This window comes from Desmodus rotundus, chromosome 3 (genome assembly GCF_022682495.2).
Source record: "Desmodus rotundus isolate HL8 chromosome 3, HLdesRot8A.1, whole genome shotgun sequence".
NCBI classification, from domain to species: Eukaryota; Metazoa; Chordata; class Mammalia; order Chiroptera; family Phyllostomidae; genus Desmodus; species Desmodus rotundus.
In genome coordinates, this window is record NC_071389.1 from 199,802,067 (window position 1) to 199,824,238 (window position 22,172).

Sequence of the window (22,172 nt, forward strand, 5' to 3'; positions counted from 1 at the left end):
CTTGTTTTACCAAATAAAAATTGGGAAGGAAAAAGGCATTAAATTAACTTATGCCTGTTTAAGAGCAAAAAAAAAAAAATCAGCTATTAGGAAGGTTAGGAAGCAGTGTGCTTATACAATGATTTCAGGTGAAAATTACAACGCTAATATCCTGGTATCGAGTCTTTGCCTTCAGTAATGATACAGTTGTCAGATGTGCGCACCAATAGAACAAAAGTTGTAAGTGGCATAATGGAGGATAATCTCTCTCCCTTTTTTTTGTGGCTTTTTAAATTCAATGTTTTAATCCACCCGTTTAATCACAAAACATATATCATATTAGTTATAATATTTCTAGCGTTCAGGGGAGTGATTATAAACAGATTAGTGTGGCTGTCGGATGCGGTGTGTGTGTGTACGTATCTCAAAGGTATTCGGCATTTCCAGGCTCTGCATTGGGGAGCAGTTTTACGTGAAAATAGTAACCATATATTTATTTGCAAAATACCCACTCGGTCCTAACCCAGCTTGCTCATTATTTTGGAAAAACAAGATTTGGTACTGAGAGGGCCGGTACCTACGATGTTTACATCTCTGCCCTCAGCCCAGCCTTTCGAGCACTTTGTTGCTTTGCAGCCCCCGAAGTTGCTAAACCACAAAATGCCTTTCCTCTGTTCTTTAAAGTAGTTGAACCATACAGTAGAAAGATAGGGGAGAGGGGGTATTTCTAATGGCAGTTAGTGGTTGGGCTCTTCCTTGGTGTGGCCAGAGCAGGAGGGGTGACAGAGGGACATGTGGCTTTGGGACTGCCGCAACATACTTGTCTCATGGGAACGTGTTTTCTTGCTCCATGCGTCCTCATCGAGCGGGAGACTGTGATAGTGCAGACAATTCTACAGGACTGGGCCAGACAAGAGATCGTTTGTCCTGGCCGTGCTGCTAAGACCTGAGTACTGCGCTCCCTGAGTTTCAGGCTGCCGAGAGCTGTCCTCTTCTGAGGAAGGGGCATGGAATGCCTGGACTCCTAGCTCCAGACCCCTGGACCCTGAAGCCCAGAGGACCAGCCTGGACCTTCATCAAGAGGAGGGAAACCCAGCCCACTGTGAAATCACCCCGTCTCTGCTGCTCGTCAGCAGCCGTGGAAAGTGAAAGTTGATCAGGATTTCGATGAAAAGATTAACCAGAAAAATTTCTACTCCATTTTCTAAAGCTGAATTTTCTCATAGGGGGAAAAAAAGCCATCCCTAGAAAGAAGAAGCCACAGTGAGACTCTATCTAACACCCAGGAAAGCAATTTTAGACGATTTCTTAATATAGCCTGCTTTCCTCCTTCCTCCCCTCCCCCCAACATGTGTATGTCTCGGCGTGGGGGCAGTGATGGGGGGGATCCAGCACAATTCAAGGCCAAGGTCATGGGGGTCTGGGGAGCCTCAAAGGCAGTCAGTGGGCAGCAGAGGCCCCGGCAGAGCTGCTCCAGCTGCCCCAGCCCAGCCTGGCCCCTGTGGCCTCTCCCCCCTCCCCGGGCGGTCCAATCCACTGTGGAATGGAGTTTCCTGGGAAGCAGAGCACACGAGGAACTTTTGAATTTACCAATAGCATAAAAAGTATATATATTTTTATGACAACGGGCAAGTTTCAATTGGTTCACAGAAGTGGCGAGATGTGACGTCAAGGGACACTGGTTAGAATGCCAAGGCCTGCTGGGGGGGTGGGGGGAGAAAGGCACAGACAGACATTGGGACAGGGCCCAGGAGGCCTCGTTTCTCTCCAGCACCCGTCGCGGCCGTCCGAGGACAGCCAGGCCCATCTGGCTCTCAGCTAGGGCATGCCCTGGCAGGGGGCAGGGGCCGGGCATAGTGACCCGGTGTCGATGTCTCCTAGCACCAGAAGCCTAGCCCGGCCCCTCTGCGGGGAAACCACTCAGGCGTCCCTGCAGAGCAGGCAGGAAAAGATCCTGCGGCTTCCCCGGCGTTCTAACCGGTGTCCTGACTCTGGAGCCTGGCCAGTCGCGACCCCCAGAAGGAGCGCGGGAAGGAGCCGCTCGACCCCGGTCAGCCGTGTAGTCGGCTGGCTCCGAAAGAGCAAAGCTGCGGCCTATAACTTCTCCCCGCAGCTCCTGCGCCCTGGGCCTGGGGAGCAGGAAGTTGTTTCTGCGGGGAAGGAAGAGATCGAGTTCGGAGCTGGGCAGTGGCTCCGGATACGGTGCCCTCGCCCACCCCACACCTCCTCGGGCACCGTGAGGACCCCCCCTCGGAAGGCACCTTGCGTACCCTCTCCATCTCTGGGCACAGGACGCTGCTCTCCTCCACTTCATCAGATCCCGTGCACCCCGTCCCCTACCACACTGGGCGTCTCGCCCCTCGATCGGCCCGGCCCGCGGTGTCCGGGAAGCCGCCACAGGGTCGCTGTGGCACGCGCCCAGCCCCGGGGGAAACCCGCTGCCACCGACGACCCCGAGTTCGGTGCCGGAGCCTCGTCTCGAGCTCCATGGCGCACACTAGCACCAGCAAGGACAAGCCTGGCGACCTCGGCTGCTGTCCGCGGCGCTCACGGGGCTGCGGTCAGGCCAGGGGCAGTCTGTCGGCCCCGGGTCCCCAAGCTCGACTCGGGAGTGCGCGCGCGCGCCCCTCTGCCCGCAATCATGGCAGCCGGGGCCTCGGAGCGCAGTCGCCGAGCGCGCTCCGGCAGCCGCCTGGGTGCCAGGGCAGCGGAGGCGGGCCGGGCTGGGGCTCGCGCTTGCCTCCCGCTTTGGGTGCACGGGCTACCGGGCGCGAAACAAAATGCGGCTGGATCCCCGCAACGCGGTACCCCCTGCCTCGCGCGTGCAGGCGGGCGGGGTCGCGGGCCAGGGGCGCGCGGGCGGGGAGCTCCCAGGGCGGCGTGCTCGCGGGGGCGCGCACGCGGGGCTGCGGGGCGAGGCGCGGGGCCCGGGTGGCGAATCCGCTGCTCGCGCCTCCCGCCCCGCCTGCGCGCGCGGGCCTCGGGAGGAGGGTGCGCGGCGGAGGGGGGAGTTGGGGAGGGGCCGCGCCCTGTCCTCGCCTGCAGTGGGCATGGCCGGGGCCCCGGGAGGCCTCGTTGGTATTCCAGGCACAGCCGAATCTCTGACCTCCCCGAGAAACAGGGGAGCCCGGGCTCGCGGGCACGGCCGTTGCCTCTAGGCGGTCTCCCGGGGTTGCGGGGCCCGTAGGCGCCTTGCTTCCCCCACCCACCGTCCCCTCCTCTCCGGGCCCCCCGTACCCCCTCCCCCGCCCCGATCCGGCGGCGAAGGGGTGGGCAGGGAAACGCGCTCTCTGGGACAGGTGCCAACTCCGAGACAAAAGACATAAAATAGGCGGCAACGGGGGAAGCGCGGCTGGCGCGCTCGGGCGGGGACGGAGACGCCGCGGGGGCCGCATCCTCGGTGCTGACCGGGGAAAGTTTGGGAAGTCGCCGCGGCGGCTTCGCAGCGGCGGGGGACGCGCGGGCCGGGCCGCCCTCCGCGCCGCGCTCGCTCTCTCCGCGCCGCTGCTGAATAATTCATGGCGCGGCCGCCGGCCATTAGCATGCACCGGGCGCGAGGCGCGTCTGTGCCAAGCCTCCACCGCCGCATTCGGCGCCCGGGCCGCGCCAGATGAGCGGCCGCGCGGAGGCCGGGCCCGCGCTGTCCCCACGCCCGCCCGCCCGCCAGTCCTGCGGCGCCCATTGTGCCTCGGGCCCGCGCCGCCAGATCGCCCCCATCCCGCCCGAAAGCTTCAGCGCGCCCGATGGCCAGGCGCTGCAAGTTCGGGCCCACGGCGTCCGCCCGCCCGGGGATGCACGTGAACTTGGAGAAAGTCGCGGGGCGTGTTGGCCCGGACCTCCGCGGCAGGGCGTGGGCGCCCCCGGCCCGGCGCGCTTTCGTTTTCGTCCAGGACAAAGGTCCCTCGCGGCGCTAGTCGCCGACGCGGAGACTGGGTCCGGTGGACCACTCTTCGGCGAGGTCTGGTGGTTCAATATAGGGAAGACGGAGCCGGGAGAAGAGGAGCAGTGCAGTCCGCGGCTCGGTGCGGGACTGGGGGAGCGGGGCCTGGCTGTGCGCTTCGCCCGCACCGTGCGGGAGCCGACCTGCCCTGCGAAGAGTTTCAGGAGACGGCACCGCTTTGCTTTCTGCCGTTTGGGCGCCTGAGGAAGGGAAGCGTTTGGAGCCCAGGACTCAGACCGAGGGCCAAGGGCCTGTGCAAGGTCTGTGGGCTCCATAGCGCAGCGCGGGCTGCGTCCGGGCGCGTTCTCCCCGCAAGGGCACGACTGCCGACCTGCGCGCCACGGGTCACCGTCGGGTTCAAGGCGACTCCTGAGAATGGTAAGTGCATTTCTCACTTTCGCTACTTAGTGGGTATTTAAATATTAATGAAGAGATTTCTAAGAAGAGCCCTTGTGTGGGACAGGCCTTCCGCAGATGAGGGGCACGCGGAGGAGGCTTGCTCTTGAACCTGAAGCCTCAGCAGCTTTCCCGAACTCCTCCGCCCGCGTTAACATTCTGGAACTTGGAATTTGTGAAATACGGCTTCTGAGCTCAGGTGTGCGAGCCATTGGCCAGAGAGAATTTTGCTGAATACATAAAGTAGCGTTAGCAGGCGTCTTAAACAGAATGGAAGGAAAAGAGGAAGCTCTCTATAAAGGTTACATGTGTTTGGAAGGGTTATTTGGAAGCTACAGTCCCTTCTTGAAAAATTTTTCATTCACTTCCTAAACCAGCTCTGCCTCTTGATTTTTCTGCTGGTCCCGCATTTATGGGGAGTTGACTTAGGGGTCCCCTGGTTGAACACTGGCAGCAGCCAGGCCAGCGGTGTGAAAGGCCCTTGTGTGCAAGCTGTTGTTTATGGTGGCATAAAACGAAAACAACTCATAACTTTGCGTAATAAATCCCTCTTTATAGGTGGCTCACACACAGGCCTGGCCCCTGCTCCGGCCAGTTTGTGGGGAGCGAGAAGGGGGTGAAGGAATGCACGTTGGCTGTCGGTCCAGGGGTTTCAGGTAACGCTGACGTGAATTTCCTCAAAGTTGGGTTTCCGAAGCCCAGGCCGGCTCCACAGGCCGGCTCCGCCTCATTTTGTTTTTGTTCATCGGTTCTAGCTGTTTGGGATTTGAAAATGCGTGTTCGTACTTGCGTTGGCGTTCCCTGTTAAAATGAAACCCACCCCTGTGGGGGATGAAGCCCACTTTTTAACACGGTCACGTCACAGGTGCGATTTCCCTTCCACTCTCCCCTGGCTCATGGTGTGGCTCGGACAAGCTTGCTGGGCGCTTCGACCACAGTGGACTGGGGAGGGACGGCCTATTTCCATAACACTCCGGAGTTGTGAGCTGGCACTGGAGGCCACGTTTCCGGGAACGTGGACAGAGGCCTGAGGAGCCCAGGCCTGCCTCGCGCCGCCCTCTTCCGGGCTGCCTGGCTCCCTGGATCCCAGGAAGAAGCCCAAGCAAGGAGAGCATTTCAGTAAGGTCGGGCCCTCCCTGGCCCGGAGGCTGTAAGTTTGCCTCGGTACCTCAGGCTCACCTGGCCCAGCTATTTTGCTAGGCCATTACCCCCCTCCCATAACCCATCCCCCGTTTTGAATTTTATTTCTGACTGTGTCCGAGGCAATTGGCAGACACGAAACCTGGGGTGGGACCTTCGGGAGTGATCTCAGAAACGGGGTGCAGCTGCTGAAGGCGTGCACTCCAGCTGGGAGCTGTGCTTGGCGTGGTGTTGGCGGTGACGAGGTGGGTAATTATGCGAAGCTCCGGTGCTCTCGGGGCCTCGCCTGCAAAATGTGGGAGACCTTCTCTCTGGGTGCACAGATGACCTGTAACACACTGCCTGCTGGGTGGGAATGGCGCGGTTTTCTGCCGAGGCTGTTTGGGCATCCCCCAGGATTAAAACAGATTGCAAAACAAGGGGCGCCCGTCACCCCTCCATGGGCCAGACACGGGGACGGGGACAGGCCTGAGTGCCCAAGGATGTGCCCATCGGGCCGCTTCAAAGGGGTTGCTGTTTGTCACAGCCCCCGAGGCCCGTCTCCTACCCTGAAGTGTGCCCCTGGCCTTTGGAATGTGACAAAGTTGAGTCTCCAGGAAACAGAGGGGCTGCCTCACGGGCCCAGGCCCTGCCTTTGTCCTTGTTCTTTAGGGCCAACCCTGTCCCAGGGGCGACTGCGGGCCCCCCGGGAGCCTCTTATGTGTTGGGACACCCCCTCCAGGCCAAATTTGGTTTTTGATGACACGCGCACAAAAGATGGGGTTCCGAAAATGAAACTGGCGCCTGGCTTATCGTCTTCTTTCATCACTTCTGGGTGCCGATCGGGGGGCCAGGCTCTCGTGGGCTGGGGTGGGCTGGTGGGGGGATGGCCCTGGCATTCTCGTTTTTGCCTTAAACCAGGGCGGCCCCTTCCTGCACTGGGGCTTCGCCATGCCCAGCCCCTGGCCACCTGTGGCCCCAGATCTGGTTGAGGGGTCTCTGGGGTGCTGGGGGGGGTGGCTGTTCACATGGGCAGCGTATGAGGACACGGGGAGCCTCCACCATGTCCCCGTCTCGAGCACACCACGTGAACAGGAGCAGACCGAGATCGCTTCGCTCAGTCGGAATGGGGGGAGCTTTGTGGCAGGGCTCCCTTCTGTTTGTGAGGTTCACGCCTGACCACGGCTGACTCTGGGAACCCTCCGTATTTGTTCCTGTCCCTCAAGGGCTCTGGGGCCTGTTCCATCCTGGCCTGGACCACGTCCGACTCGAAGACAGCCCCTGGGGCCAAGGGAGGGCCCGGAGGGCTTGGCCCACCCTGGTGGGCACCCACCAGTGACCGGGAAGCCTCTTGTAAGGCACCAGTATGTGCCCCCCCCGCCCCCCCCCCCCCCGCACCCACCGAGGGACAGTGCCCTGGAAGGTAGGGAAGGCCTCCAAGGCCAGGCAGGAGAACATCTGGAAACCTCCACGCTTGTCTGTTATCAGGCTTGGCCGGCCGATTTTGCGTGTCTGGGGGAAAGCGGGAATTCTCCCGCAGACATCCCGTTTTGTGGGGTGTCCTGGCTCACATCAGGGCGGCTCCAGCCTGGCCCCTGGCTCAGCCCGTGAGCCTAGACCAGTCAGATCCCCTCCCTGGGCCTGTGCCCCGAGCTTGAGAGCAGGAATAATAACCCGGACCTCAGAGGGTCGTTTGGGGGGTGGGATGAGATTATTTCCGCAAAGCACAGGCCCGGGCATGTGCCAGGGCCGCCGTAACGGCTGCTGCCGTCGTAATCGTCATTGTTGTCCGTGGTAATCACGGCTTTTATTGCTAGTAATCATTATATTTTTGAGTCGGTGAGAAGCAGAGGCCCGTTTGGGTGTCACTAGAAAGGGCACCTAGAAGTGCACCCCCGCCCCACAGACGGCGGCGACAGTGAGCCTCCATGATATTTTCAAGGGAGACCAAGCAGCCTGCAGAGCCCGGCCTTTCTTGGTCACGGGACTTGGCCTGGAGGCGCTGGGCACACGAGATGGGACCGAGTCCCCTGGGGGGGGTTCCCCAGGATGTGCTCATGGAAGAGGTGCCTCTTCTTTGAGGAGCCCCCTGGGTGCTTGCTGGCCAGGCGGGTGGCGATTTGCTGGGAGGGCTCACCTCCCGGATGAGCTCTGAGCTCGTTGCTCTCTGGCCTGATCTGCACAAATGCTTATCAAAACGCCTGTTTGGGGAAGGTTTTCTCTCTTAGCCAATCGTTCGGGAAGGCCCAGCGAGATTGCCTCCCTCCAAACGTCTTGTTGGAACAAGAAAGGGCTCTGAAAGGCACCAGCCGTGCTTTCTGATGTTCTGGGGCCAAAGAGGAAGAAAAAGCAACAGTTGTCTCTGAGCAAAGACAATGGACCTTTTATATGAAATATTTATTTTCGGGGCCGACCCGTTGGCCGGGACCACGGAGCTCAAGTGTCTGGCCATCACAGGCCCCGAGAGCTCAGTCCGGGGCGGAGGTTTACAGAAAGGGAAGAAAGAAGGTCCCCCGGCCTGCAGTCCTTGGGAACTTTCAGTGGGAATGCCTGACTTTCTTTGTTGAGTGGAGTTAAAACTTTCACAAGTTTATTTTGCTTTCTTCTGTAGTTTCTTTTCTTCGGAAAGTCTGCAGGGACATGTTTGCAAGCACCAGAAAGGTAGCCAGGGTCCCAGTCACGGCCCGGATGGGGCCTCCTCCCTCTGGCCAGGCCCTGCCGGCCTTTGTCTGCTGGAGGGGGGTGGGGGGTGGGGTGGGGGGCGGTGCAAGGGTCTGCAGAATGGAAGTGAGAAAAACAGGGACTGGAGGGAAAGGGCCTGTCCCCCCGGGGCTGGAGAGTTAGAGAACGTCATTAGACAATATCTGTGATTCTCCGGTATTCCTCACTCCTCCCCCGATCCTGGGGAGCGGCCTGCAGGTTTACGGCAGTCCAGCCTGACTCGGCAAAGGCACACACAGGCCCCCCAACTCGCTGCCTGGCTGGAGAGGCTGTGTTTGTAGCCCTGGGCAGACCTGGCCCAGAGTCCGCGCCAGGCGGAAGCCGTCTGCGTTAGTAGAATGAACAGAATCTTCCTCTGAGGCCTGCCCGCCACCACCTCCCCCGTCCCTTCCCGGCTCGGCTGCTGGGGATGGCGCCGAAGCAGCCCCACCAGGTTCCTGCTAACTTCACAGCCTCAGCGCAGCCAGGCGGACGCCCTGGGAAGGGCGGCTGGGGTCCCAGGCTCACGGCAGGGCCTTGGTCAGGAACTGACCCAGATGGGGCTTGCAATAGGAAAACCCTGAAACCTTGTGGCACGGGGCGGAAGAACCCCAGAACATAAGCTTTTATTCACCTTTGTTTATTTATTTATTTTGGGGCAGGGGAGGGAAGTTCACAAGTGAAATTCTGTACAGTCATCTCGTGAAATTTTGGATGGAGACCTGTGGTTTGAGTCGGGACCCAGGAGCCGTTCCTTTTGGGACAGCTCAGACCGGCGTGGGTGGCTAGCCCGAGCAGCAGGTGGTGGGCCCACCATTTAATCGGTGGCTGCGGGGCTTTCTGAACGGTGAGGTGAGCACGCCGCCCGCGCCTCTCCCCATCAGCCGAGACTGGTAGCTGTGGTCAGAACATGTGTGCCTGGGAACGGACCAAGTAAAAAGGCTGGATTTTTTTTTGTTGTTGTTGTTTTTTTAAGGAGTAATAGATTTTTTTTTCCCCTTACGATTAATAGAAGAAGGTTGTTCTTGCTGCTGTTGGCTGCTGGGGACCCTCCGTGGTCACTCTGGAATTTTGGATGGCAGGAAGAGCTTTTATGGGGAATATTTGCCAGCCGATCTGGGGCTCTTAAAACTAGATTCGCCTTTCGTATGTTTAAGGGCGATTTTACATTCAAATCAGCCTTGCATAATTATATTTTAAATCAGAACAAAATGAGGTTGCCCGGGCCGCAGTCGGCACACGTTTTAACAGCGAGAGAAGCTGCCGAGAGCCGCCCGTGGGCTGCACATCCCAGCACCCAGACTTGCCTCGGCCCCCAGCTGGCACCGGGTGTGCAGGTTCTGGCCTGCAGGGACACACATGTCCTGAGTGTGTCGGGGTCCGTGCATGTCCCTGTGGAGCCCTCCCTGCCCTGCAGAGAGGAGAGGGCTTGCTGACAGGGCTTCTGGCCCCAGCACCAGGGAGAGGCGGCCACAGCTGCCAGCATGCAGCCCCGTCTGAGAAGGGCCTGACTCTGGCCTGGCTGTGGTATCATGTCCTGGGCCCCATGCCGGCCTGCAAGCCTTCAGATAGAGGCTGTTATCTCCTGGGTGGTCGGCTGGGCACAGCAGGGGCCACTCCTGGCCGTAGCAACGTGCGTGTCTCAGCATGCAGGTGCCCACCTCCTCCTGCTGCTGAAACCCAGGCTCTGCCTTCTCTCCCATCAGGGCTGGCCCCAAAATGGCCACCCGGATTTCAGGGGCTTCCCCCGTGGGGCCTGGGGACCCTCTCCTCCTGGGGCCGGGCTGTTGGCAGGCATGCCCAGCCGTTGCTGGAATGGAATTCCCAGCGTTCCCAGCCAGGCGCGTGGCATCGGAATCCTACCTGCTTTGTCTCTGGCATCAGCTGGCGAGCTGGTCACGTGGCCACGTGCGTGAGGCCAGAACGAGGAGGACCCGAGGGCTCCTCTGGGCGCGTCCTGCTTGCTCGCTCCCTACCACTGTCACTCTGGGCACGACCGGCCCTGAGCGGGCACCAAGCAGTATTAAAACATGGTTCTGGCAGCCTGGGCTGAGGTGTTCGGGCTGCTCCTCCCTCTGTCCAGTTGTCATGGATGGGAAGGTCCGTGGGCCAGGGAGGCAGGCATAGCCACGGTCACCACGCTGTCCCCCCGCTCCCTCGCCGGCACAGGCTGGCCCTGCCTGCCCAGGGACCCGAATGAGCAGCCTGTGGCCCCCCTGCATAGAGCCAGCCCGGCGGTCATTGCCACAGCTCCTGGCCACATAAAGGGCCGAAGGAGAGACACGGGCAAAGGGTCGGCCGTGCAGACACAATCAGGTGCCTGTAACAAAGGGCAGTGAAGTATGATAACTCTCCATATAAGAGCGCCCACGTTAAAACTCAAGTTCACTGCCCGGGTCCGAGGGCTAGAGCACAACATGGTCGCCTTTTCTCCCCCCACTTCCCCGTGGTGGTCGGTTTCGGTTTCAGTGAAATTGAAGGGTTTGCGGCTGGGATAGGCTGTGGCGCCGTGCCTGCACCCCGGAGGGCCCCCTCGCGGCCCCCCCCCCCACTGTGGCGACCATCTACTGACCACCAGTGGGGTGCCTGGCACCCAGCTCGGCCCTCTGTGTGTACTTGTCATGCTGTGGTCACGGCATCCCTGGTGGTTGGAGCCGTTCTTTCTGGTCTTCACACAGATGGGGAAACTGAGGCTAGGAGAGGCGGGGTTGGCTTGCTCGGGGTCCGTCCCAGGCTCTCGGTGGACAGGGCACAGCCTCCCGGGGCAACGGTTAGGATGGGCTGCTTTGGAGGGCTGGGGCTTTTGGGGTGGGGCTGGGGAGCTCAGCCTGGGGAGCACGCTGGGGAGCACCCCGGCCGCCTGCCCCTCTGCGGGGCCCAGCGTGGGAACAATGCGGCCTCTATGCCCCGAGCGGCCGGGCTGCCTGCAGTCCCGGAGCAGCCCTGCCAGACTAGCCACCCCAACATGGCGCCGGGGCCGCTCAGCTTGGCCACGGGGAGGGCTGGCACTGGGCCGAACCTGGCCAGGCCGGGCTCCCGGCGTCCTCCTCGGCTGGCCGCTGAGTGGCCAGACGCTTCTGCTTCCTCCTCCCGCTCCCCCTGGGCCAGCCCCCACCGCTCGCCTCGTGGTGGGTTTGGGGGTCTGGCCCACCCGCCTCTGCCACGTCTGCCATCCTGTCGGCACCCATGAGCATCTTTCAAAAATTCCCGGTGGGCGGGGCCGAGCCGCAGCGGCCGCCTCTGGCCCCCCCTCCCCGGGCAGCCAGTGCCAGATGAGAGCAGGAGACAAAAGTAGCATTTTCCTCGTCCTCCTGGGCTGGCAGCCGGGCTGCCCCCAACGCCACTTGGCTCCTGGCAGCCCTGCCTCCGGGTGCCGGGGTGGCCAAGGCCCAGGCCATGCCGGCCAGGACTGAGGGACGGACAGACGACGGTGGCCAGAGACCGGGATGCCGAGGCCCTGTCGGATGGGTCTGGCACCTGGGGACGGCCTGCTGGCCGGCGGGCCCTGCGCTCCGCCGCCTTCCGCTATGACCGGCAGGCAAGAAGGGAGCACCGTTTCACTTCCTTGCTGTTGAGAAGGCTCCTCGTCGTCCAGCACTTTGGGTAAGTCACCTCTTCCCTTCTCTTTCGCTGGAGACAAGCCGAGGGCTCTGCCATCTTGTGTTCGGGGCCTGTTACGTTGCCTTCCTCTAATTGGTTATCCGAAATTCAAAATTCTATTTCAGAGCCAGCCCCCCCACCCCCAGCCTCCGTGCAGTCAGTCCTCCCAAGAGCTGCAGGGAAAACGCCGAAGCCGAGCCGTTTATTTTGAAGGCCCACAGCTCTAGGCTGCAGAAAGCACGATTAAAATGAATGTTATTTCACCGTAGCTGTTTGCTCGGTTATTTGAACGAATGTTTCAGGAGCATTAATAGGCACAGCCTTCCTTCCCACGTCCGTCTGTGCCATTATTATTATTATTGTTGTTGTTATTATTTTAAATTTTGGCAGTGCCAGGAGTGGCGAAGGGAGAACCCCCAGAACTGCCCGTGCCCCTCCCAGCAAACTCCCGGCAGGCAGGGCCCGGCTGGCACACGGAGGGGGACTCGGCTTGAGAGGCAGAGCCGCTTTTATTTCGTCCGGCGTCCTTAAAGCTGCCGTGTTCACAGTGCAAGGGTCCAGTGCTTTTTCCCTTTCGTTTTATTTTATTTTTTGAAAAAAGAAAGAAAGAAAGCTGTTTTTGACTCTGAGCTCTTTGTGGGAAAAATCTGTTTGGGGTTTTATATTTAAGGTGCTCATTTGCGTGCTGCCGGGGCTCTGCCTGGCTCGGAACCACTGTGCCCACCGATGGTGCGTGGGCTGCACATGAGCTCGTCCGCCGGACAGACCCCTGGGGGGCCGGCGCGGTCCCGATCCCACCCCAGCTCCCACCAGCAGAGCAGTGGCCGAGTCACCTGGCTGTCCAGGGCCTGAACTGTGGCCAGCGGGGGAGGGAGTCCCTTAGAAACCTGAGTGTTCGAGCGGCCACACGGCCGCCCCCATCGGAGAGCAGGACCCCGGGGCTGCCTGAGTTCCTCTGTCAGTCCCTGACCCTTCAGAGTGGCTGAAGCTTTTCCCTTAAAAGGTGGGCTTTGCAAAGTTCAGCTCTGAGTTCACCTCCGCCCTCGGGCAGGCTGACAAAAGCGTGGCCCACAGACTCGGCCTGGCTTCCCCCCGTTTCCGGGTAGCCAGGATCTTGATTTATGGAAAATGGAAAATCAGCCCCAGAAAGTTCTAGACTGCAACTAAGAAGAAAATCCCCACGTACACACATCTTTGTCTCTCTAATTCAGAGGCATGCGGGCTCTGTGTGCTCGGCCTGAGCAGCTGGCGGGAGCAGACCCCACCAAATATTGAGACTGAGCTCAGCCCACACGAGGAACACCGGCAGCCGCTTTTGTTCTGAGATCAGACGGCAGCGGATCCTGGCGGACTCGGGGCTGCAGAGACTGGCGTTCACAGCAGAGATAATTAAAACATTTCTGCGATACGACAGCCACATTCTGTCGCTGCAGTCCTTCCCCCCAAATATTTAACAAGCACCAAAGAAAACACTGGGGACAAAAGAAAAGGAGTAGGAAAAAAACAGGGTGTAATAAATGTTAAAGACGGAAGAGCCAAGAGTATAGAGGGAGAGGGGCTTGGGGGGGGCATGGGGGAGGTAATCATTTTTAAAATAATTTACGCTTTTAATAGCTGCCCACCTCATCTTTTTTTGTTTTTGTTTTGGTTTTGGGTTTTTTGGTATAATTAACATGGGTGAAACAGACTTTTCATGCTGCATTCTGGAATGATAGGTAGTCAAATTTCCTGAGCATTAACTTGTCTTCTTTTTGGACAAGGTGAGGCAAGTAGCATAAAATCAATTAATTTCCATAAATTAGCATTTTCTTTCTAAATGAGTATTTTCCACCAAGATTATCTCCATTTAATGGTTTTAATGTGTGTGGAAACACCTTTTCCGGCGTGAGCTTTGTGTAGCTGGATGGTTTATGTGTGATCAATTACTGTCTCAGTTTAACTTGGGTAAAATCAGTAAAATGTACTTCTTTCCCAAATCAGTAAAATTCCATAGAATCTTTATTTTTTTAATCGGGCAAACTATCAGTATTCTCCATGGCACACGGTAATTCTCAGCAGGACTTTTTTAAAGAAAGTACCACGCACAGCAGTTTCCCCATCACAGCTTCTGTGTAAATTCCACTATAGGCTGAAATTATACATTCTCGCAGACAGATGGGCTGGTCTGTCATTACGGCTGCCGGCCCTTGTTGGAACACACAGCGTATTTCAATGGCGGAGTCGACAATTTCGAAGAACTGAGGTCACCGTAAACAAGCTGCATCTGCGTGTAGAAACAGCCTTATTGAATGATCTCCTCGCTCCCGAAAAATTCCACAGAGGAACGCGGCCGCCTCAGTTAGATTGTACTGCAACTTTTGTTCTTTGTCTTTGCCTTTGGAGACTCCCAGTGACCTCAGTCAAAGGACCTGAAAGGTTTTAGTTAATCACCAATTTTTATCTTGTTTTGCAGCAGGAACACCGTAACCCTAGATTTAAATTCAAAATTGGGGGGTGTTTGGACATTGGATTTTAGTATCTTCATACTCTCTGTAGGACCGGCATTAAATCTGTAGGAATTTTATATACAGACTTACATGAAATTATTACAAGACTTCTATGAAAAAGCAGTTGATTAATATTTTGCATGATCTAAAGCTACTTTTAAATCCAAACTAAAAAAAGAAAAAATTTCAACAGGTAAACTACAGAGTAGCCATAAACTTTAAAAAAAATTATCTCGCCAAGATAACAAAGCACACCATTTATCGGTCCTCACAGCCACTGGGGCGGCAGAGCGGTTTTACGGGCACGAAAGCCTGCCAGTGATGGAGCACTGTTTATTTTGCGAATTTGCTCGCAGAACGGTGTCATCGGCTCCGAGGGTCCTTCTCCCTCCTCCTCCTCCTCCTCCTCCTCCTCCTCCTCTTTAAGTGTTTGCTTGCATTTCTGAAACCTGGATTCCTTTCCTCGTTCCCAGCCGTGGAGGCTGCGTCTGCCAGGCGAGGGGGACACTTCCCTCTGCTGCGTCCTGCAAGCCGCAGCCGCTGCCCCTGCCCCCGCTAGAGTCACGCAAGTGTTGGGCTGCGGCTTGTTCTCAGGAACGTACCTGTTGGTGGAGACCCTGGGGAATGAAAGAAAAAGTGAAAAGCTGATGACATTTGCCAGCACTGTTGGGGGGCTGATTTCCCGGGTTTTTCAACCATTTCCAGTGGTCTGGTTGCCTGTCGGCTCCTGTCTTGGCATCTGGACTGGATTTACCAGCGGCGCCGTCCAGGACGCTGGCCCTGGTCTGGGGACGCTCAAAGGTGAGGCCCGGTGAAGCAGCCCAGCCTAGCAGGGTCTGTCTCCGAGGGTCGGGGGTCACTGGAAGGGCGGTGGCCACGGCAGTGATAAGAGGCTCTCCCCGGGAGCCGTCCCAGCGCCAGCACCTCCTGCCTGTGGAAGCGCAGAGCGCGGCGGGGCTCGGAGGCCGCATTCCGGTGGGGCCCGTCTCTTCCCAAGCTGTGCTGCTCCAGGCAGAGTTTCGCCTCTCTCTGCCTCGGTTTCCTCAGCCACGCGGTGGGGCAGTAGGGGTCCCTACTTCACAGAAACACGTACATAAAGCGCTTAAAGGGGAGCACTCGAGTGCTTGGTTAGCACAGACCCCTCAGAAACGCCTGGAAGCGGGGACTCAGTGAGTTGCCCAGAATCAACCAGCTGCCAAGGGATGGGACGGGATTCGAACCTGAGCCTGCCGTCCTCCAGAGCCCGAGTTCCTTCTGTGTTCGCCGGGTGCACACACGAGTGTGCAGGCGGCGGCCAGATGTGGACAGTGTGCTCCACACCGTGGCATGTGCATGGAACACGTGTGGGTAGACACACGCAGGTGTCCTGCGCACGTCAGTGGTTTCCAGAGGCGGATGGATTTGGAAGCATCCTGCCTGCTTGGGGCTGGCCATCTCATTTCCTAGCGGGCCCTGCCGTCCCTGGGCCACCCTGGGGCTGCCAAAGCAGGCAGCGGGTGGACGGGCCGCCCGGGGGCCGGGCTCCTGGTAGGGAAGGAGGTCCTTGCCCGGCCGGCTGCGCCCTGGGTCCGGGCCAGGCTCGGCCCTGGCTCCTCTGGGACAGGCGGTTCCGGGCGCCGGCCATTTGCAGACTGGAAGTGAGCCTCCAGGCCCAGGAGAGGAAATGGCGGCTGGGGCAGGCCCAGGGCAGGCTCCCGGCAAGCGGGCCGCGGGAGGAGCGGCCAGAGGCCCTGGGGTGGGCTGGCCAGCAGGGCGGGTGAGTGCGTGCGTGCGCGCCTGCGTGCGGGGCTGGGGCCTCTGGGGAGGGCCAGCAGGCACGTGGTGGGGGCCGGAGGGCTGAGGAGGCGGCGAGCGCCTGGCACACCTTTACACGGAAGGCCCCGGGAAGAGTGGCTCCCACTCCAAGGCCTCAGCCCCTCAAGTTAGAGCGGGGTGGCCTTGTTGGCCTTGGGGGGCGGTCAGACGCACCCAGGCAGAGCCTGTCCGGGAGGCCATGGGTGGTTTTCCCCTCTGTGCCCCTTGGGAAGAGGATGGGGCCTGGGCTCTCAGGAGCTCCCCGCCCATCCCAGCCTCAGTTCCCCACCTGTGAGGGGAGCAAGACGTCCTGCCCACAGGTTTCCCGTGGGGTTAAACACGACGCTGTTGGCTGGCGCTCCCCCAGAGGCCTGGGCAGCCCTTGATGGGACCATGGTGGGTGGGGCCTGGTCTCGAGGGCTCTGGTCTCTGAGTGTGGTGTCTGGATGGGTGGGGGCAGGGTGCAGCCTGGGCTCAGGAACCTCTGGCCCAGTTTCCTGGGAGCCCAGCCTGGCCCGAGATTCCTACAGTGGGTGTGCCGGAACTTCCGGCCCAGGCGTGGGTGCAGGGCTGTGGGAGGCCCCAGCAGAGTTCCCGCCCTTCCCACCCGCCAGAGCCGCCTGGCTGTGCGGCCACTTTCAACTTGACGAAGCGAAGAGCTCCACCTGTGCTCCGCCCGAGCCCCGCGTTCCAGGTCCAGGTGAGTGGCCCCTGCCCACGGGCTGGGCCCGGGTGCGCCAGCGTGTGGCGAAGGACTTGGCGGAGTGGATGGGCATCCTCCGGCTTCAGCCTTTGTTGTGCACAACTAGCAAACCGTCCGACGCCAACACCTGTGGGGCCTCTCAGGCGGCAAAGGCCATTGGCCTCAGCCCTGGGCGCGCCAGCACCAGAGGCAAGCTCTGCAGCCGGGGCCACGTTCCGAAGGCCAGGCCGCGTGGCGGGCCGCCACAGCCCGCACCGTGGGGAAAGGTGTGGCCACCGCGGTCAGTGTCCAGCTGCTGGGAGAGAGGTGAGGGAGACTGGCCAGGGCAGGGCCAGTTGGGGCACCCGTTTGGCGCAGGGGAAAGAATCGGGGTCACGCCCGTCTTCCCCAAGGGAGGACCAGCGCACCTCAAGTCTTGTAAACAGGATTCCGCTCCTTCGGGGTGGGGGTGCGGACTCGGTCGACTCCCCACTAAGTGCCGGGGCCGGGCCCTGTAATCTGCTTCTTTAAACACCCATTTTAAAATGGAATCTGCCCCAGTTCCACCTGGTCAGGGCCCGGGGCGCGTGCCGAGGATGTTCCAGCGCTGGAATGGGGTTCGAAGGGGATAGCCGCAAGGCGGGGGCCGCGTGGCAGGGGGGATGGGCGGTCTTCTGTGCGAGAAAACCGAGGCTCAGAGAGGCCGAGGAACGTCCCCCGAGTCACACAGCTAGTGGGTGACCAAGCCTGCACCCACACCCAGGGCCCTGCCTGCAGGACCCGCGCTCTCCCCGGGCTGGGTGGGACAGACCCCCAGCCTCTCGTGGGTGCTGACCTCAGCGGGTTCTCCCCAGACACCCAGCAGGAACAGGAACCTGTCTTTTGGCCTGCAGTTGCTCTGCCGCAGGGGAGAGCTGGGGTTTCCCTCCATCCTTCCCCTCCCAGGGGTCATGTTGTGCAGGTTTGGGGGGTCCCCGGACCAGGGCCAGCGGGCTGGCTGGTGAAGCCCCCAGGTGCCTTGTGGGGGTGAGGGCTCCAGGCCTTTGTGGCTGTGAATGCTGGTTGGCCCATGGGCAGCGCACAGTGTGGCAGCAGGTGGCGGGAAGGACAGAGCCATGGAGTTGACCGATCTCGGAAGCTCTCTGGAGAGTTTGTCATTCACACACTGAGAATAAAAATCTTTGGGAGATGCAGAAAACCCCCAAACAGGCAAGGCCATTTGGCGCCCTCTAGTGCTCGCAAAGGGGCTCAGGGGCCGGAGGGCCGGAGCCAGCCCTGTAGACCACAGCGGGGGCCTTTCTCAGGTTCTTCCTGAGGGGACTTGTTGCAGACGCCTCTCAGCATCTGAGGGGCGCCGACCCCTCCCCGAGGAGATGCTTGCCTCCGCGGCCCATGGACGGGCCGGGAGCTGGCTTGTCGGCACCCACAGACATCTGGTCTGAGACTAGGGTTCATTGCAAGGGGCTCCCTCAGATCAGGGCAGAACAGGGGTGCCCTGGTGTCGTTTCCATGGCAGGACAGGCCCATGTGAAACCAGCTGACTCTGGCAGTCGGGCCCACGTTGGTCACCTGTGAGACTCCACTGTGGTGCTCACGTCCCCGACCCCACGAGGTCCCTTAAGTCTCAAAATTGCTCGACGCTCACAGGACTCCCCCGGGCACCTCTGGGAGAGGCTGGGAGCCCACTCTGGGTCGGCCTGGCTGGGGAACGGAGGAGACCGCAGGGACTAGACCGAGCAGATCTCGAAGAGGCCAGGTCTGTCCTGTGCTCACAGGCAGGGGGGCCTCCCTCTGCAAACGGGGGCACCCTTGAGGGGGCTCAAGCCAAGATGGTGGCAGGTGGGGGCTGGGCTCAGCCTGCGGGGAGCAGAAACGGCACCTCTCCCAGCAACGAGGCCTGGGGACCTGGGAACCTTCCTGACGGTGGTGGACCCGCAGCCCCAGGCTCGCTCCCACGTGCGGCCCCCCGGCCTGCCACGTCCCAGGCAGGGCCTGGCTACGAGGCGCAGCGCCGCCCCTCCCGCCATCCCGCGCCAGCCCTGCCCTGGCCACATCTGCTGTGGCAGCCTTGCCAGAGCTCTGCCTCCCAGCTCCGTCCCCATGGAAACCCTGGGGGGGCCTCCCGCTGCATTTGGCTGCTGACTGGTTTCCACTAGAGCCAGCCTGCTTTCCCGAAGCCCTACCCCTGAAGTTCAAGGGCCCCCTGCCCCCCAGGATTTCTCCCCACAACCACCAAGCAGCAGCCTTCTGTGCAAGGGGACCCAGCAGTCTGGGCTTGCCCACCCTGGCTGCCATCCCTCGGTGCCCAGGTCCCCCAGGGCCGCGCCCGCTCTGGGTCTTGCGGCTCAGACCTTGTCCTTTCTTGCTCAGGCCCCTCAGTGCCGAGGGTTGAGCGCTGGACAGGGGCGGGAGCTTCTGGCTTCTCTGTACCGGGCAGGCCATCGAGTCTCGGGAGGAACTGACGAAGCTTCATCCTCTCTCCGGGCCTCAGTTTACCTATCTGTGAAATGAGAGGCTCAGGCTGCCTCTCCAGCACCTTGCAATGATGCCCAGAAAAGACGAGAAAGGCGGAGAGAATGAGGCAGCAACGCCCGTGCGTCTGGATGCTCAGTTCTGGGGTTTTTGTTTGTTTTCAAGGAGAAATTGTTTTTTCCTGTCTGGGAAGGAGTCACTGGATTTGACCAGAGAGGGCTGTTGGTGAGGCCAAGAGCCAGTCGGAGGCCGCAGACCGAGGCTTGGCCATGGCCGTTGTGCCGGCCAGGCTCTGCGTGGCACGTGTTTGGGCACCCACTGACCGGGCTGCGAGCGCCTGCCACACACCTGTGACAGAGGCCACAGAGCTCCAGAAAACGGCCAGAGTTGGCTCGTGGAAGCAGGCAGCCGTGGTGGCCGGGGTGCACTGCCACATGCAGGGAGAGGGGGACAGTGTAGGAAAGGAAGAACGTTTCCCTCGGGGGGGGGGGGGGAAGCAGAGCCTAAGTGCCCGCCGATTATACCGCCTGGCGTGCTGATCTGTGGCGGCTGGCAGGCTCCTCTGGCCAGTGCACCCCCACCCCCACCTTGTCTTAGTCCCCTGCATCCCTGAGACCCTCTGGTAGGGGAGGCAGTCCACACCCACACCAGCCCACGTTCTGCTGTCTTTTAGCAAGTCCCTAACATCTGTCCCCTCCCCGTCCCCCCCAGGGATCTGGACTCCCTGTCTCTCATCCTCCAGGGCTCCCTTCCAGTCTCCCCTTCCTGGGATTCCTGAGGGCACATCCCGTCCCTGGTAGCCTGCCCTGCCCTCTCCTGGGTCTCCCCTGCCGATGGCCCCGCCTGCCCGTGGCCCCAAGCTGGGTGGTCAGCTCTCATGGGCGTCTGCCCTGGGAGAGTGGGCACTGCAGGCAAGACCAGCCCAAGTCACCAGCCTGGCAGAGAGCAGGCTCTTGGGAACATTTCATGAATGAACGGAATGGAATCCAGCAACGGACATGGGTGAGGAGAAGCGCCTCCCGGTGCTCAGTGCTGCAGCCACACCCGAGCCAGGGCGCGCCCAGCAGGCAGCCGAGGGTGCGCTCACCTCCCCCACACGCAGTCCCTGTTAGGACGAATGTGAGGGGCTGCTGAGACCTCGTCCCAGGCTATGGGATGGCGCCCAGTGGACAGGTCGAGCTCTGCCTGCCTGCTGTGGAGGGAGGGTGTCCACCGTCATCTGCGGCAGGGGCGCGGGAGGGCCGAGCTGCCTCTCTGGGGGTTTCCATCCGGAAGACCCAGCTGCGAGGTTCAACCATCAAAGACTGTGGGACCTTTCGTCTCAGGTCCCTGGGTGTGAAAGGCGAGGGTCTGCTGGCCCATCAGATGTCATTGGTGGGTAGTGGCCCAGTCTGTTAATTCAGGTCAGATATTTCCAATGCACAAATGTCCTGCGTGGTCTCGCCACCACGTCACAGCTCACGGGGGTCCCCGCAGACCATGGGGCTGTCTCGCCTCCCCTCCCTGGCAGTGACCCTTGGCCTGTCCAGCCCCGTGGGGCCCCCCCACCCCTTGTCTGTGATGAGCAAGGGCATCGGTGCCCGCCACCCTCCCAAGGGCCTGGCTCTGTCATTGGTGCCCTCGGGAGTCCCCGCCCGCTCTGAGCCTCAGTTTCCCCACCTGTCCCAGAGTCTCTTTGACCTCCACCTCTGACAGTTGGTAGGTCTCTGGAAGGTTCCGAGGGGAAACCTTGGAGCAGCTGCTTTGGGCCGTGAACGCACTCCTGAACTCTGAGCCGGGACCCTGCTTCTGGGAGCGTCTCCCCGGGGGAAGGGGGAAGATTTGTACATAAAGGTGGAGGTGCTCATCCAAACGCCTCACAGACGCGAGGGACTGGGAGCAGCCAGCCCTTCTGCTGGGGTGAAGCGGTTGTGACAGTCGCCGATGGGGTGACTCAGCAGGTCCGCACTGTGGCAGGGGCCCCAGGACAGGCAGTTCCTGGGATGGGCGAGCCTTCCCGGACGTTTGCGAGCATCCACCGCTTCTCGCCCCTTTTCTCGGGATCCATTTCTTCTGCAGTGGGGGGAGAATCACTTACATCACAAAATCAACCGCACGGCCAGGGTGAAACTGACCCCCCAAATGACGGCTGTTTACGAAAGGTGCAGAAGGTCACGGTGGGGGGTGACAGGAGCGTTGCGGCCATTTTAAAGGCGCGTGGGTGACCTGCGGACGCTGTGAGGCTGGGTTGCAGAGGGTTCACACGGCCACGACGGCAAGGCAGAGCCCACCCTTGTCCCCGTGACTGTTCCCAGTGTGGTGTCTGGACGTGACATCTGTAAAGGAAACAACGTCGTCATCGAGCTAGATCGGGGCCCCGGGCTCTGCTGTTACAGATAACCCTGACTCAGCAGAGCCCAGGGGGGCATGCAAGAGGCACGTTGGGAGGCGGCTCACTCTTCCGGGGTGACCTCGGTGTCCGCACGGTGCGGGGGGCTGCCTCGGGTGAGGGCCGGCAGCGTGTGCTGGTCACGCCGCTGGGGGTGCCCACCGGCCCGTTTTCTGCAGTGTCAGCTCTGCGGTGGGTATGAAGGGCTCCTTTTTAAGATGCCGCACAGCCTGGAAGACTCTGTGACCTATTTGGCTCTAGAGTGCGGGCTCCTCCCCAGGACAGGCCGCTCTGCCCCAAGATGCCAAGTCCTTGGGGACTTGAGCTCACCTGCACCCCATCCTCACTGGCTGCCATGGTGACCATCAGTGCCCCCGAGTCCTTACGGCCTTACGGGAGCCATTTTGGCCCAGGTGAAGTGGCAAGGTGGGGACTCGGGCCTGGTGTGTGTATCTGGCAAGCTCAGGCCAGAGGACGTGGCTGCCCCCAAACTCTCCAGCCGCCTCTGGGGTCCTCCCGTGCTTGGTCCCTCAGCGGCCTTGGGTGTCTGGCCTGACCCAGGGCCAGGCCAGGCTTCAGTCCCTCGGCCCCAGGCTGTGCGGGAAGGGCGTTTCCCCTGTGCATCATACCTTGGAG

At 60.5% G+C, this 22,172-nt stretch overlaps 2 long non-coding RNA genes across 3 annotated transcripts in view; both read left to right on the top strand.

Annotated features, from left to right (window-relative positions):
- Positions 1 to 2,683: 2,683 nt before the first annotated feature.
- The window catches only part of LOC139440810 (uncharacterized), a 30,798-nt gene continuing 11,309 nt past the window's right edge, over positions 2,684 to 22,172 (top strand). For both annotated transcript variants that reach the window (XR_011651059.1, XR_011651060.1), the window contains exon 1: positions 2,684 to 4,297. This is a non-coding gene — a long non-coding RNA (uncharacterized lncRNA). The remainder of the gene's footprint in view (positions 4,298 to 22,172) is intronic.
- LOC123478586 (uncharacterized) lies at positions 11,630 to 13,940 on the top strand. The gene is made up of 2 exons (XR_006653838.2): positions 11,630 to 11,737; positions 11,860 to 13,940. It is a non-coding gene; the product is annotated as an uncharacterized lncRNA (long non-coding RNA).